The 15,309-nt window shown below is 31.4% G+C and overlaps 1 long non-coding RNA gene across 1 annotated transcript; it reads right to left on the minus strand.

Annotated features, from left to right (window-relative positions):
- Window positions 1–3,969: 3,969 nt before the first annotated feature.
- LOC134276807 (uncharacterized) lies at window positions 3,970–5,123 on the minus strand. Its single transcript, XR_009994120.1, has 3 exons — window positions 5,050–5,123; window positions 4,506–4,589; window positions 3,970–4,058 (listed from the first exon to the last, which is right to left on the minus strand). It is a non-coding gene; the product is annotated as an uncharacterized LOC134276807 (long non-coding RNA).
- Between the last annotated feature and the right edge of the window lie 10,186 nt (window positions 5,124–15,309).

The raw sequence follows: 15,309 nt of genomic DNA on the forward strand, positions 1-15,309 counted from the left end.
ATGAGGTTGTGAATTATTTACAGGAACTGGAATCTCAGCGTCAACAAGAGGAATCGGCAGAAAGACGGAGAAGAGCGCAAGAAGGAACGTCCGATAGACGCAAAGGTTTGTACATGTACTCATATTACAAGAATAGTTCAATCTCATTCATTATACAAGGGTGTTACAATCCTTTCAAATTTAACCATGTATTTTTCATTTCATCTTGTCATCCTTGTGCATCTTTTTTAGTTTCCTTTAACGCCTCTGCTAAAGCAGAAGACAGGAAGATCGTTGATAACATTGTGGATGAGATACGCCGTGGTAAGGTGTTGAGGAGACTATCTCTGAGAAAGAAGACGTCTAATAACGTCACAGGAAGGGTGGGTGGACTGTGAGCTGTGATACCAACATGAAAGGCGATCTGTGATTGGACACAGGGAGGAGCAAGTGGAGAGAGGAGAGAGAGAGAGAGGAAATTATCAATTTCTGGACCAGGGAAGAGAGAAAGAATAAAAGAGAAAGAGGGGATATATTTTCGTGCTTCTGTTTTTCCGTGTATTTATTTCTGTTTTGATTTCCATTTAATTTGGAAATTTAATGCTGAATAAAAAACATATAAAATGTTACATTTATTTATTATAAATCATATGACAGATATTTTATCATTCAAAATAAACATAGTTTTTAGATAAGGTAAAAAAAAAAGATGAAATGCTTGATAAAGACAAGATGTGTTTATGAATCTCCGACACCCTGGGTGGCAACTCAGGGTAAAGTCAAACTTCAAGGACAAGAGATTAAAAACTATGGTACTTCGAAAAGGTATATTCAATATAAATACACTTGTGAAATATGAATACTCAGTACTAACTGTTAAAAAATTATGACCAATGTAAAAGTTTTTTTCCCCCTAAAGTACATATAGGCCAACCTCCAAGGTCAAAATAAAATGAACCTAGAAAGGATTTGCTACAAGAAATATACATACGAATTATGAAAGCCATTCAAAAGTATTACCAAACACTGCATGAAAAGTCGGGTTTAATTTTACCTTAAATGCGATTTAAATGCTGCGATTATTTAATGTTTAAATGCATAATATAACATATTGTGGGATCGTAAATGTTAGAAAATAATTAGCATTTAATACGAGTTTAATAAAAAATTAAAAGAACAAATTTAATAAAGTTTGGAAAATTGTAAACTTACTAATACGTTCGGATTTAAGTCTGCCGTAAACAAGTATTATACCTCTAATATACAAAACGTATAATTATTATTAAACATGGCCATAAAATAAAGTTTTATGGTCATATTAAATTTGTTCATTTAATAAAATTTAACGTAGATCTTTACCTCATTATTTTTTGTTAAATTCACACTTTACTTTATAATACTTCCAAAAATTACGTTATATACGGAAAATTGTAAACTTACTAATACGTTCAAATTTTAATCTTTCATCAACTAATATTAAATCTCGTGTATAAGTGATGAAAATGTACGAATTAAACCTTCCCATATCATTAAGATTTAAGGTTGTATTTGATGAAATTTAATATTATCATATTATTGCATAATATTTTTATCTTATATTTATTCCATCAATACTTTGTATGGTTTACAATTGTGGGTTTTTTGGCAAGTATTTTACAATCATACACAAATGCATTTCTCATTCAGTTTTATTAGATGTTATCTCAATAGTCTACAAACAATGAGTTCTAACAAAGTACAAGATATTTCAAATTTATGCCTAAAAGTCAGAATTTAAAAAATTACAATCATGCTTGTAGCTCAATTATAATGGAGTAAATTTAAACATACTAGTAGTAAGTAATATACTGAAGTAATTATAAATAATTTTATATAAGAATAGAATTGTATGTAAAATTCAAATCCGCAATAAATCAGAACACAACAGGTCAAAAATGTAGTCATTCTGGAGTCCAAAAGACTGCAAAATCTGACTGAAACTGCCCCTATTAAAACTGCTGCATGGGTTGTAAATGGCTTTTCAATTTCCCACAATAAATTATATCATACTTTGCATAAACAGAATAAAAGTTGCCAATAAAAGTTGCCCATTCGTTTTACATGTACATTTAATAAGGCACACTAAGCCACTGACAGAGAAGCCTCACTCGCCCACAAGCAACAGCAAAAGGATCGGTCAGAGACACCACCTTTCTCTTACTTGGGTATCAAGATCTGCAACTTACTGCCAGCAAAGCTCTTTCAGCCCACCCTTATATTGTTTCCCAAGTATTTCCACAATAGATGTCCATGCACTAATTATTCAAGTTCGACTTGTAAAATACTTAATATTGACTGAAAAATACAACACCCAAAAATCCTTTATATCATTTGGTTATGTCAATTCAAATTAAGGAAAAAGTATCACAATTACACAAAACAATAGCAGCTTAAAATTGTTTCCAATACATGTAGCTCATTTCTGTTCCAACTGCTAGGTTTATTGCTTGATGATTGTAATTTAACATATCCTCATTAAATCAACTTTACATTGGAATGCAAGACATTTCAATAGTGATATTTTTAACTTGCCTTAAAATACCAAGAGTGAGCTCTGAAACATGCACATATAAAAGTCCTGTATTAACATATGTACAAGTATATTTAACAATTTTTTTAAGCTTTAATTACAATTCCATTTTAATGGAAAAGATTCTTGTCATAAACTCTCTTACTTCAACTGGAAGGAAACAAATTAATATTTTACTCTTGCAATTCTCATTACTCTTGCAATATCAATTGTAATATTTATTAAAATCACAATTCACCCCTTTTTTTACTCAGAAATGTTTCTACCTCATTTGCCTATTCTATTTTTTACATCTATGACTCACTAAGCCACTGACAGAGAAGCCTCACTCGCCCACAAGCAACAGCAAAAGGATCGGTCAGAGACGCCACCGTTCTCTTACTTGGGTATCAAGATCTGCAACTTACTGTCAGCAAAGATCTTTCAGACTACCCTTGATTGTCTTATTTTTTTCCACAATAATGTCCATGCACTTATTATTTAAGTTAGACTTGTACATATATGTAATATATAAATCAAAATTAAAATGTATGTCATTGCATACTACACAACAAACCAATAAATGTTTAAACAATAAAAAACATAACAGTTTCAATCTGTAATCAAGCATCAGAAAAAAATTAAATTTCGCTGTCAAAAATACAACACTAGGTATATTTTTTTTCTTATCTAACATTGAATGTGTAAATTAAAGATAAGTAAAACAAGCATCACATTTGTGAAAAAAAAGTAGCAACTCAGATATTTCATCTCTAATAGCCCATCTCTGTTCAATTACTACATAGGGTTGACTCCTTTAGATTCTTTATTTGTCTTAGTTCTCCTTATGCTCTGCCTTGTAGAGTGCTTTGATTTGAGAGTTGCACTTTTGGTGTCCTGTTCTTTGAAGACTTTCTCACATTCATCAGAACGCAACTTCAGTTTTCTAATTTCATAGATAGTATTATCTTTAGAATCATTTTTTTGTACTACGAAGAAATTTAAAACTGCTTCTTCTTGCTTTTTCTTCTCTTCATGCCAAGAAGTTTTCAGCTCTGGAGAAGCACATCTAGCTCCTAATTTCTACAACAAACATAAAAATAAATACCCATTTGCCTATATATACATATTATATGTGTGCTTCCGGATTTATGCAATTGCATATATTAAATAGTACACAAAATCTGAGTTGATTGTAAAATTATCAATTGACCTAGAGGAAACACAGCTCAATTTTGATTAATTAAAAAAATTACAGAAGACCACAAAAGATATGCCATTTTTTCAAGTCTGGGTAATAAAGACAGATAATTATCTATATTTCAGGCCAGCGAGCTACAGATTATGAAGCTAATGTTGTTATACATGTAAATTGGGGACTAATGATTTTTTCGCCATCTTTTTTTTTTTTTGGAGCATTTCACCACTATGTTTACCTGCTTGACCTTGAACATCTTGAGGTAAGCTTTTCTCTGCTCCTCCACAATAATTCTTTCATTTAGCAGCAAGATACTATGGATATGGTAAAAAGCTGTCACAAACAAAATATGAAAAATTAATAACAGGTATGGCTCTCCGTAGAAAGAATATACAAAAAGGAGAAAAAATATACAAATAGGGTATACTTATGACTAAAGCAAGAAGATAACATTTTACACAATGAAAAAAATTCTCTGTGTCATCTAGGTAAGTGAATTACATAAAAAACCATATAATTATATGTATAGATCAAATTTATAGACGACAAAATATGATATGAAACATACATAATGGTACCGTAGTCCGAACACATGAAATTTGAAGATTTACAAAGTTTTCGAAAATGAAAAGAATAAAGTTTACAGCATTTAATATATTAAGACATACGTATCTATAGTTTCACAGCAGCAAGCTACAGATTTTGTGGAAGTACATGTAAATTTGGGACTGGTGACTTTTTGCCATTTTTTTTTTTTGAGCAATTTACCAATGTATTTACCTGCTTGACCTTGAATATGTTGAGATGCACAGTCCTTTTCTTTGTGTTCCTCCACGATATTTTATTTAATGTAGCAGAAAGATACTATGGATAAAAAAAAATATGAAAAATTAAAAGCAGGTATGGCATCTCGTAGAAAAAATATGCAAACAGATGTATTTATGATTAGAGCAAGTAGATAACATTCATACAATAATAAAATCTTTAATCTTTGTGATCTAGTTCAGCGACTTATTTCAAAAACATATTATGATATGTATTAGATTAAATTTAGAGACGACAAAGCATGATATGAAATGGATGTACATACTCGGAACACATGGAATTTAAGAGTAAACAAAAATGCAAAGGTTAGCATCTACAGCATTTAACATGCAAGTTATTGGGATAATGAGCAAGTGATTTAATATAAAGTAAAATATATTTAATTTAACAAATTACACTGTAGATAGCAGATTTTTAAAGTGGACAGCGAATGCAATGTTCTAGTAAATGGTGGCAATCTCAAACACAATAAGTCGTACAACAAATGATTAGTTCGTACCTCATACTGGGTAGCCAAATATCTGGTCAAGTCACTCTCAGAAGAAAGGCTCAGCAAGTTGAATGTTGATCATTTCCATAGCTACATGTACTTCAAACTTTTCTGGCACAATATCTGAAAGAAAAGATGTATCTTGCAGGGTTTTTTGTTCAAACTAGGTTTTATTCTCATGAATGTAAAAAATTGAAAAGTTTATAGATGACAGACAAATAAAAGACACAGATAAGAAAACTCGCTCGGGTCTTAAAATGGCTCAGGTGAGCTAAAAAAATCAATTCATGTGATTTTATTGATCTTATCAGAAAATTTAAGAAATATTTCTTCATACTGCTTTTGTCATTTCTTGTGATCATTTGGATTCCTGTAAATAATGCATGCATAATTGTGCATCATAGAATATGATAGCTAATTTTAATAATTCATGCTTAAGTATTTAACGTAAAAAAAAATTATGCATAGCTCAGAATCCATTGCTATTGTATTTTTAGGATAAGGAAAATAAGAATACAAACCTCGTCTTGTTTACTTGGTATATAGCATTTCAAGTTGTTGCAATATATTTTATAGTCTTATGCTTAAAGATACAGGTTGATAAAAACATTGTTAGTTTATTTGTGTTAATTGAAATTTGAGCTGCATGGTTCTCACCATTTTCACAAGCTGTCTACATAGCCGGCAATGTGGGGAATCGTCTCAGGCACAGTCCACTGCAACTATTTAAATAATCAAAATAAATGCTGAATTCTTGAGTATGCATAAGAAATAAATAAATATTTTATTACATTGTACAACATACTCTGTAAATGCTGAACAGAGGAACACTTTAGTGACTTACATTCTGAAACCAATACCAAACGAGAAAATTCTGGTTAAAATCCATCTTTAAGAGAGATAATTAAAAGTGTTGAATAATTATTACAAAATTTAAATAGCGCTTGCCCAAACGTTTTTACTGCCAGGCATTTTATGTATAGTGCCAAGACCAAGGAACAGTAACATTATCAGTAGCAGAGGCAATTATTCATTCAAGGACACATGATAAAATTTTGTATATTGTTCCTACCGCTAAACAGGGTCGTAAATGTCTTCATCTTCTGTTAAAACAGAAATTACATCCAAAGTTAATGATGCTTCTCCTTTTTGCGTCACTCTCTTTCGCCCCGTACAACATCATGATCAAGTTCAACATGGCTGCGTGGAACTCTCCAAGAAATTGAATTTCGGCGCGGTGTGTTTTTTTAAATTAATTGCTTTTCGAGCCCGACTTCGATCCCGATGTAATTGTACTACAGTAGTAGTCGATCATAGAGAAAAAAACTAAGTTATATTCGACATTTTTGAAAAAATCTACATAAGGTTTAAATAAATAAAAATGAGGAATGAATAGATTAAATTAATAGGGTGCCTAAATGTTTTTTTTCAAAACTATTTTAAATTAAGTTTACATTAGGTATAAAGAATTATTTATGAAATATTGAAAATACCAAAAATGTACTTAAACTTTAAGTATAAGCATATTTACTTTAACATGTCGATATTCTTAAACGAAACGTATAATTTTCTCAATTAAACTATATTATTTTCGACGTATTTTGCATTAAATGTGATTATACTTGTTTGAAAACTGTACTTAATTATATCACAATATATCTCATGTAAAATGTACCGTTATACATAAATTAAATTCAATACAAGAAATTTACTGGAGTAAACGAATTTATTAAATTATATTAAACGCCACTTTTCATGCAGTGAAATATATGTTGTTTTTTCAAAAGAAGGTCAAATTCCAAGGAAAACAAAATACAAGGCATTAAGACGTCTAACACCAATCATTTAATTCATTCAAAATGTGATATACTTAATCAGTCATAGGTCAAGCTCTGAGGTCAAGATCAAGTGGTTAAATAGAAGGGACTTTCAACAAGCAATACACGTGTGGAACATGATACCCTTAGCTCCAAGGAATCAAAGTTATTGGGAAGGTTAAAGTTTTGCAGATATACAGACAGATAGACGAACGAATGTAGCAAAACTATATCTCCCCGAGTACAGTAATTGATTACGGGAGCATAAAAAGCAAGTTTTTCTACTAAGCAATAGATAAAAGCTTATTGGAGACTTAATGAAAGGTACCTATTTGCATATTTTTTTAAACAGAATATGAAAGCTACTAATACTTGGAAACTATTTAATTCACGATTACCTACCTTGTGTTTTGTTTTAATTACTGAGTATCAGGAGGCGAAAGATATTTGAAGACTATTTAAGTTCATACCTGGCAGATCTGTTGCAGTTGCTGTTGTTGAGAATAATGTATCCTAAATATCCTAAAAAAACAACTGAGGCATATTTTGTTGTTCAAGTACAGAGTCATGGCCTGAGATCATTAAAAATGAAAAGCTTTTGTCAAAATCTTTATCTTTTACCGAAATGTTGTAGAAGACAAGTAAAATGATCCACAATGATTATATATTATATTTCTAATGTTACATCAACGGGGTTATGCTATTTGAAAGTTTTATTGACAATTAAAACATCTTACAGGTGATTGATAGTTTGACTGAAGTCTAAGTCTACTCCATCATATTGGGGCCTAGTCCCAGAACTTGAGTCAGAATTTTAAACATCTATAAAATGTTTTAATCTTGTTTTAAAAATAAAACTCTTATTCCGAGCATATCAGCAGACTGCTGATGCAAAATTGAAAATTTCATTCTGGATTGCTTAAGACTTTGTCAGAATGGATTAAATGTATCAGGTCTTTGATACAATTGCGCATTAGAATATTGAGGGGCAATGTGAAAACTACCTTATCTTCTGTATTCAATAATACAGAAGTAAAAAAAAGAATTAGATAGATTACAGAATCAGTACGGACTGATCTCTGCTGACAAAGCAGGTAAAACATTGTTCTTCGTTTGAAAGGCTCATCGTGCGAATTGTATTTTAGAAAAGCTTGGGATTAATTCTACAAGTGACAATCCTACTTCTACTCATAGTTCCCTTTCTAAGGAAGAAATACTTTGAAATTGTATGTCAATTTTTAAAAAAAATATTTTTAATATTTTAAACAACCAAAATGAATTTGAAATATCATGCAAGTATCTTTATTGGATTTTGAAACTTCAAAAAATCTTTAAAATCAAAGATTCAAAGCGAGTTCCAGCAAATATTCAACCAAACCTCTTTCTTAACTTCTCACTAAGATATAATCAGTAGTGAATGAGAAACGTCAAAAGTACGTAATCTGTAACAATTTATTCAGGAAGTGTTGTAAATTAGATGTGGATACTTAAAAATTCCAAGGAACCTTTGGAAAATTTGAAATCGCAAGAATATACCTAAATCAACAGCTTAAAATTACGACTTTTCAACATTACATACAACCATTACCCTGATAATTTAATGTCCATGCTTTTTTGACAATGCATTGACAGCTGCTTTTTCATTTAAAATTGAAATCTACTTATTTTGTCATCTGTCATTTTAAAATTAGTTTGTTAAAACATTCTGATTGTAGCACAATTTCTCTGAAGTTAACATCAAAAAGATGCTTGAGTTCCTGGTTGACAATATCTATGTGGTTTTTGGAGACATCTTTCAAAAATCGACTGGAATTTCGATGGGTATCAATTGCGTCCCGTTATTAGCAGATTTATTTCTGTTCTTATATAAAGTTAGAAGACTTTGTCCAAAATCTTATTCGTGAAAAAAAAACAATCGACATTTTGATATATCGACGACGAATTGTCAATTAACAATGTTTTTTTTCCATACTGTCACGTGGATACGATTTATCCCGGTGAGCTATAGATAAGAGATACCACAGAGTCTGACAAATTTGTTTCATATTTGGATATTTTATTTGAAAAAGATGTTAACGCGAATCTAACAGCCAATCTGTATAATAAACGTGATGTCTTGAACTTCTCAATCGTCAACTTCCCATACTTATGCAGAAATTATACCTTCCTCACCCGCATACGGGGTTTATATCTTTCAGATGATTCGATACACAAGAACATGTTCTTCGTACATCTAATATATATATGCACAATTTCTAAAAGGAGGTGAATTATTGACGAACAAGTTGATAAAACAAGAATACCAGCAATCTATTCTTGTTCAAAGTCATCATTTCGTGCGTTCTATGCATATGATCGATATACAATGATCTTCTCACCAAATCAAATGCTGAATAACGTTTTTCAAACTTATTGTTAGGCCCTTATACAAACTGAATGAATAGTCGACGGATTCTTACGTTATTTCCCTATCATGACAAGGAGCAAACGGCGGTGTGAGCTTTAAGCTGGGGATACTTACTCCTCCATGGCTCCTGATCCCACCTCTGTCATTTTGGAGGTCCATGTTTGCTCTGCTACTTTAACAAAAGGAAATACTTACTTTAGTCTTTCTATCTGTCCTGGGAGATGCATTATCTTTTTCGTTGTTGGCAAATGAATTCTCCAAATCAGCATATTCCACTCTAATTTTGTCTGGCATTTCAAGGATATCCATCCAAATGTTCTTTTCTAAACGATACGAAAAGACTGAAAAATCAATCGCAAGTCACTAAATAGGTAAAAATACACTTCATGTAAATTTAAATACAAGTATGAGAGCTAGATATTCGTGTAAAACTATTGGTATTCTCTATCTATCCCTTATTATCTAACCACAAGGATGAAAACCAAGTACTTACTTTCGGAAGAAACTTTTGGTATTTTATCCCACTTGATGTGTTTAAGTTTGCACTTTGGTTCTGGTGTAGGAATTGGGGGTACAAGAGGCGTTACATGGACACGAAGTGACGCAGAAGGTGGAGGGGTGGAGGTGGCGGAGGGGGTGCTGGAGTTTGTTCTGTCATTACGCCACCTGATTCCGAGTTTTCATTCAATGCATCCTTCAGTGTATTTTTATCGCCTTCACTACAAAGATTTGGAGAGGTGTTGTTATCCCAACTCGTCTGAGTTTCCTTGCTCTCAAGAGTATGAATAGTAAGTGGGTGGGTTTCTCCAACAAGAGATTGTGGATCTTCATTGCATTCTGCTTTTGTAACTTCCTGTACAATCTTTTCTATGGAGTACCAAATTTGGCCACTTTAAAACCGAACAAAATATGTTGTTAAAATGTACAAAAAGGTAATAAGAACAGCTAGGTGTATATAAAGGTATGATAAAAGTTACCTGTCAGACTGACTAGTCTCTATCAGATATAGGTTGTACAAAACACGATTAAAAGTAGAATAAATTGGTGAATTTTCTACCTGCAAAATGGAAAAGAAAAATTCATTGAGAAAAAATTAATATTCTTGTAAAGTTGCTTTATGTACAGATAAAAATACCCAAAATATTTTGTTTGATAAATATCTGTGGTTTTTTCTCTCAAAATTTAAAGTTTCTACATGAACTGAATAAATCTATGCTTTGGATTTTTTTAACTTACCCGTGAGTGTAATGCATTGAAAATCGCCTTTGAGTCACCAATATCTGCATTCATTATCTCCATTGTCAGAAAATGTTGACCAGTTTTGGTTTCCCATATGATATTGAAATGACTCCCCAAAGCGCATACGTATTATTGAAATAAGAACTTTTATTTATTTTTTTTTATTTCTGGTCCAGAACACTGACAGTACAATAAATCATATAAAAGAGAACTTAAAATCTTCAGACACTTTCCGTTTAAACAAGTTAGTAACTAAAAATAAGTGTACGTAATTTATTTTCCGAAGGTTTCATAATAAACACTTAAACTACATATATGGAAAGCCAATAAGATTTTCACTGTGCTCCTGAATTGCATAGGCAAAAAAAAGCAACATAAATGTTTCATTACTTATCTATGAAATCCTAATAAATTAATTAATATTGGGATTAATATAAACCCAAATGTTCTTCGATTTTCATGTTTTAATTTTAAAACGATTGTATAGGATAGGACTGTTGTAAGCAAAGTTATTTTTTTTTTGTAAAATACGGATTGCATTACTTAATATCAAGAACACAAAATAGTACTTTTTACTTTTTCTATACCTGAAATGTTCTTTTAAAATGTCCTTTTAATATTATATGAGCCTCGTCGGATAGAAATCGACCTTATCGTATGCAACGTCATAATGAGAAATAAACGAATAAAGTTAAGAAAGATTTCCCGGTATTTTTACTACACATGGTTTTCACGTTAAGAAATGTTTTAGACATCGTTAACTGCAGTTCACAGATTTTGTCCTTAAAAATCGGATCATTTTAAATATGTACCAATTAAATAAGCAAATTTCAAATGCATAAATTTCCCTTCGTAGAGCCTTAACTTCTTCATCGTTACCATGGATCAATGTAAACACAGGCCAGAAGAATGCCGAGTCCGATCTACATTTTTTTTTCGAACAGCAGAAGACGTGAGGTTTTGTTTAACACCAGATAAAGATTAAGTTGGTAGACAAACAGCAAAGCAAAATTGGCTCTGTGCATTACTGAGGAAGTACAGAATATATCTTTTATTGTAGTTCAGAGTATAAATTTTAGCCAAAGGAGGAGTATCTGGCACAGAAAATCGCACATCACATGTACAGATGCAGTACTAGTGTGTGAACTTCATTTACTATCACCGTGCGTATTCGTTCAACCAATTGCAAGATAAATATATTCACAATATTATATTAGATATACTATATGTTTCATGTCTTCGAATTAATTTACGTGTAATGATTATGTCAAAGTTATATAGGAATTAACCAACCAAAACAAAAACAACGTTGGGCCATTCCCAGTACAAGATGTACAATGGCCACGATTCATCAATTTTCAAAACGCATTTTTCTAACAACAATATTCAAAGAATTATCAGGAAACAAGTAATACTGGTACCGTGTAAGGCAATTTCTTCATATACATCAGTAAACCTCAAACGGAAACACGTAGACTACCTTGACCGAAGCGACTGGATTCGATAAATTGCGCAAGTTGCTTCCCTATAACTCAATAAAAAGCTCAACATGGGGGAATCATTTCCTTAAAAAGTTTTTTTTTTCTTTTGTTTCTCTTCCATTTCTTACATTTATCGGTTTATTTTCTTAAATTTTGCAAGTTTATAAAATATACCGACAATGGATTATCTATGATTTTAGTTTTCGTTTACTTGGCTGGCGAAACCGTTCAAAGAGGGGCGGCCATTTCATACCTATATGTATTGTGTGTATCATCTTGACCTTGTAGGGAGAGGGCTAAAATGGGATATGCCTGCTGCCCAATCCCATTCACTTTGCTTGAATAAAATTTTGTATAAATTTAAAAAACAAGATGGGCCCCATTTGTGAAAAATATTCTTATACGTCATTATATTAATATTTAAAAGAATTGTAAACAATAAAAAATTATTTTTAAGTCGAATGTTAAAAAAATAGCTTTGTGAAATGTGTTCCTAAATATTCACCTTAATATTAAGTATTTTGAGCCCGTTAATACCAAACTATACTGCTAAAAAAAATCCTGAAATGAGCAGGATTTTACGTGTTCGTGAATAACAGGTATATAAATGGTTTCGCTTTGTACAAGGACTTTCAATCATAACATCAAAAAGTTCTCTACATTATAAAATTCTTATGCAATTCCCACAACTGATACATGTAACTTATAAATCTAAAATGTTTTTTTTATAATTTTTTTTATTTTATAAAAAATCAGAAAACACATGCTATTAGTTATGAAATGTCTATTTTACGTATTGTGTCGGACAGGGTTAGGAACGGGATAGCAGAATGTTGCCTATGCGTTCCATCATAAATATTATTTTTTCTCTAGAGAGGAGAATTAATGTTTTTTTTTTCCATTTTTTTTTTTGGGGGGGGGGGGGCTTCTAAAGTCAGCACATATACATGTATAGGGCTTCCTTGCTGGCTAAATATGATATACATGTAATTCATTTTAGAATCCTACGCACACTAGCTGAATCCGACTATCTAATTCATAGCATTAATTATCCTTTTTAACTGGTTTAACAGTATTTCTTAATAAAATGATTATTAAGGAATTCTGAATAGAGTCTACGTAATCAATTGTTTTTTAAACATTCAGTTCGTTTGAAATAATTGAATTATAAAAGAAAGAAAATGTGCCACATGGTTTTATATTGTAATTCAACATAGCCTGTGTTTTTGTTTTTCTTTTCCTCAATATATTTCTAATACTCCGATTAACAAAGAAATTATAATTTTTGCGTTTCTGAAGTTCATATTAATCTCTTCATTTTTTTCTGTTGATCTAAGATATTTTGAAAACTTTATGTAAATTCTCTTTTTTCAAATGCATTGTTATCACCCGGTGATGAGAATGAGATCACCCTTGGGTATCCGATGATGTTAAACTATATGCTATATAAAAAAAAACATCCGACTTCCGCCTAAAACGTCAGAATAAAGAGATTATTTAAAGAATACGCACAAATCGTCCAAAAATAACGCATGCATATATTTATTGAATGGAGAATTTCGGCCAATATGTATACATGTTTATGTATACATATTTCTCGTGACTTTTCGCTACATGTAAATATAAATGATAATCTTTTCAAATTAGCTGGCTTTTCTCTTATGCGAAGTAAATAATGTAGGAATGATGCATAATTATTATTATTATTTTTTTAACAATATTACATATACGAGACTTTTAGATTATTTACATCAAATTGATTTTTAATGTTATGGTACATTATGAGATATTTTGTTGATGAACACAGTCAGAAATCTTTTTAAATGGTTGACATATTCTTCTTTAATTACCGTCAGATGGAACGTTAAATACTAGTAGTTCCCTATGTCAAGGTTTACAACTTTGTGTCCATGTATTTTGCATGCAACAGATATAGATTACCCGCCGATAATGGCTGAAATCTTGGCGACTCGGCGTTAAGCAAAAATCAATCAATCAATGATCTGTATACTGCTTAAGATGATATTCTATTAATTTTACATATTTATTTTTGTACATTATGGATAATAGAAATTTGATACAAAAATAAAACGAACGGGTTTTTATTGGGAAAGGGGGGGGGGGGGGTTATAATGAAGGCAAAGTAGAATGTGGCTGCCGTAGAAACAGTTATATGAAAAAATCCTAATAAAATGAGCCACTCTGAGACACAAGGCTACGTATCACACCATGCATGTTTGTATTCACGTTATCTTTATATACAAAATGATGTGATTTTTTTTTTCAATCTAACTTAAGAATAATTATCGTAGCATGATTTTAGTTGTGATTTTATTGGCTGCATGGTCATGTATTTTCTGTAAGAATCGAGGTATTTCTGAGATCGACCCCCTGTAAATTTGGACTCGATCGCATTGATTTCTTTTTCCTTTACATGGGGATTACGTAAGATCAAACAAAGTGTGTTAACCAACTTGCATGCTTTGAGGATACAGGCTTTATCAAACGTTAAATCAGCATATATGTAGATCTATATTTTGTTAATTGAAAGTTCAGTTGTCCATAGAGACGAATTTGTCGGTATGAAAGACGGAAAAGTAGAAATCAAAAATCTTTTTTTTTTTGGGGGGGGGGGTATTCGGTTTTTACAGGATCTAAAATACAGTTAACACAGTTTTGGGGATTGGATATGATCAACTATTTTTGTCATTAATTAAGCATTTTGTTTAACTTAGACAGGATGACAACTTGGATTGCTAAGCGATGACAGGTGCCCCAACTTCAAACATCATGTAAACCATGACGTCACAATTGAATCGTGAAAAAACTACGATATGCTTAGAGTTAATTTTGCAGACATACCAATTTCAAAATGTAATAACTTTGTTATAAATGCAGATATTTTTATTCTGTTTTCAGTTCTTGTCGTGATTTTACATGGACCACCAAAATACACAAAAATCTCAAATTCGATAAATTTTGCCATAAGGTCGATTTCTATCCGACGAGGCTCATATAATAAAATCAAATTTTGGTCACGACAGATCATTTTGTAAGCAAAACTCTTACCTTAGTCACTTGGTCAAATACATTGTGTAAAATATACACTCAGAGTAAGGCGAAAAGTGACCAAAACTAAGTAAGCAAAAATCTTGGATCCACTGAGGTTGTTCAGCCTGTTACCAGAAAGTCACAAATTTCAATTTAGTACCTTTGGAGACATAATTCCACATGCCATTGAGGGTAAATGTCTACCACTAGATAAATACTTTGAAATGTATACAAAACTCAACATCCAAAGACACATTCAACTATCATGCTGTCG

This window comes from Saccostrea cucullata, unplaced genomic scaffold (genome assembly GCF_032062105.1).
Source record: "Saccostrea cucullata isolate Sc308-1 unplaced genomic scaffold, CSIRO_AGI_Scuc_v1 ctg14706, whole genome shotgun sequence".
Lineage (NCBI taxonomy): Eukaryota > Metazoa > Mollusca > Bivalvia > Ostreida > Ostreidae > Saccostrea > Saccostrea cuccullata.